Below are 3,017 nucleotides of genomic sequence, written 5' to 3'. Positions count from 1 at the left end.
TCCATGCTCTTGCCAGGCACAGAGGTGAGACTGAGTGGCCTGTAGTTCCCTGCATCTTCTTTTCTTTCCTTCTTGAAAATGGGGCTCATGTTTCCCTTTCTCCAGCCAGTGGGATCTTCACCACACTGTCATGACCTTTGAAATATGGCGGATAGTGGTTAGAAAGCTTCATCTGCCTCAGAACCTGTGGATGGATCTCATCGGTTCCCATGCTCTTGTGCATCTTCATGTTATATCTATGGTCTCAAACCTGATCTTCACACACTGTGGGCAGATCTTGCTTCTCCCAGTTCTCACCTTTGCTTTCCCCAGCTTGGACCATGCAGCTAGAGCCTAGGCTGGTGGAGACTGGCATAATCCCTATCTTACCACAGAGAAATATCTCTCACTTCACAGTAACCATTATTGCATGACAATGATTTCGGTCAGTATCTACATTTATGAATGACTGTTTGCAAGGATGAAGTCCACGAAGAGTAAAATTTCATCAGAAACCTCTGATGAAGACATTGAGACCACAATAACACTTGCAACCGCTACCACCAAACCAGCCTGATGCATTAGTTTCACCAAAAAGAAGGTCGAGTATTCCACAAGTTCCAAGAAAAATACTAGGCCATCCCCTTATTCATGTCATTATTTTGGGGCCGTACAACTATTCCTCAAGTTCCATGTGTCTGTTAATATTTTTTTAAAAGACTGAAGATAAATATTAAACAATGAAGTGTTTTCTAACTTAAGTAATGATGATAATGTATATTCTATGAGGGCTGCTCTGAAAGTAATGCCTCCATTTCATTGTGTTGCCCATGATGGCCGAGACAGATCTTGGTGGTATGGCAGCACAGGCTGAAACTTCCCACCAATATCCCACTCAGTTTTGATACCACGTGGTGGATGGCAGCAGAGGGGCAGCCTGACAAAATGGCATCTGACATGGTAGTACGAGTGAAGCAACGATGCGTCATTGAATTCCTCCATGCAGAAAAAATTGGACCCAGTGGCATTCCCCAGTGCTTGCTGAATGTTTCTGGAGACCAAACAGTGGCTGTGAGCACCATGAGGTGGTGTGTGGTGTGTTTTAGCAGGGGCAGCAGAGGGTCACCTCTGCTGGAGCAGATTACTAGGATTGCAGCATGCAGGCTCTTGTTCACAGATGGTGAAAATGCCAAGCGATGGTGGGGAATACGTTGAAAAAACACTTTACGTAGATGTGATTCTACTCTGTCAAACACTGTTATTGTGCTCTTTGTATCAGTTGAAGTTTCCATGGAAAAAAAATAGGAGGCATTATTTTCTGAGCAACATCTGCATTTGTGGCCCAACACAATTCCGATTCACTCAGTGTGGCCCAGGCAAGACAAAACCTTGGACACCCATGTGTTACGGTGTGTCCCAACACCATTAGTGCTGCCATCTTGCTGCCTGCTGGACTCAGCAATGACCCAGTTTGCCAGCTGAGCTGCAGGAGAATGCATCACAGTGGGTGCATAAGAGCACGGCTCTATGGAGAGACACAATGACCACGAGGCAAAACACACAGATCACCCAGGGGGAAGCGCAGTTCGCCTAAGCAAGAATGCAAAGCCTGCTGCGCTTGGGCACACAGGCCTCACAGCTGCCTTGCCTGGCTGACGCGGGACGAGGGCTACACTGCATTGCCGTGAGCGTGGGATTTCTGTGCCTGCTCACACCACTGCCTTAAGGGATGGAATGAAAGCAAAGGGCTGGGTCCCTGGTGTCCTCTGCCAGCAACTCAAAGAAGNAAGCCACATTGCTTACCACCAATCACCTCCACCTTTATTTTCCATGCGCCTCAGTACGGCCTTCACGAGGATCTGCTCCATGCTCTTGCCAGGCACAGAGGTGAGACTGAGTGGCCTGTAGTTCCCTGCATCTTCTTTTCTTTCCTTCTTGAAAATGGGGCTCATGTTTCCCTTTTTCCATCCAGTGGGATTTTCACCACACTGTCATGACCTTTGAAATATGGTGGATAGCAGTTGGGCAACTTCATCTGCCTAATCGGGGCCAAACAATTATTCCACAAGGTTAATGTGACTGTTAATATTTTTTTAAAAGACTGAAGATAAATATTAGACAATGAAGTGTTTTCTAACACACATAATGATGATAATGTATATTCTGTGAGGGCTGCTCTGAAAGTAATGCCTCCCATTTCATTGTGTTGGCCAGTGGTGGCCGAGACAGATCTTGGAGGTATGGCAGCAGAGGCTGAAACTTCCCACCAGTATCCCACTCAGTTTTGATACCACGTGGTGGATGGCAGCAGAGGGGCAGTTTGACAAAATGGCATCTGACATGGTTGTACGAGTGAAGCAACGGTGCGTCATTGAATTCCTCCATGCAGACAAAATTGGGCCCACTGGCATTCCCCAGTGCTTGCTGAATGTTTCTGGAGACTAAACAGTGGCTGTGAGCACCATGAGGTGGTGTGTGGTGTGTTTTAGCAGGGGCAACTGAGGGTCACCTCCGCTGGAGCAGATTACTAGGAGTGCAGCATGCAGGCTCTTGTTCACAGATGGTGAAAATTCCCAGCGATGGTGGGGAATACGCTGAAAAAATGCATTACGTAGCTGTGAATCTGCTCAATCAAACACTCTCATTTTGCTCTTTGTCAGTTGAAGTTTCCATGGAAAAAAAATAGGAGGCATTTTTTTCGGAGCTACATCTGCATTTGTGGCCCAACACAATTCCGATTCACTCAGTGTGGCCCAGGCAAGACAAAACCTTGGACACCCATGTGTTACGGTGTGTCCCAACACCATGAGTGCTGCCATCTTGCTGCCTGCTGGACTCAGCAACGTCCCAGTTTGCCAGCTGAGCTGCAGGAGAATGCATCGCAGTGGGAGCATAAGAGCACGGCTCTATGGAGAGACACAATGACCACGAGGCAAAACACACAGCTCACACAAGGGGAAGCGCAGCTCACCTAAGCAAGAATGCAAAGCCTGCTGCGCTTGGGCACACAGGCCTCACAGCTGCCTTGCCTGGCTGAC

The sequence above is a fragment of the Numida meleagris genome, unplaced genomic scaffold (assembly GCF_002078875.1).
Source record: "Numida meleagris isolate 19003 breed g44 Domestic line unplaced genomic scaffold, NumMel1.0 unplaced_Scaffold465, whole genome shotgun sequence".
In the NCBI taxonomy this organism is placed as follows: domain Eukaryota; kingdom Metazoa; phylum Chordata; class Aves; order Galliformes; family Numididae; genus Numida; species Numida meleagris.
This window is presented reverse-complemented; position numbering follows the sequence as displayed.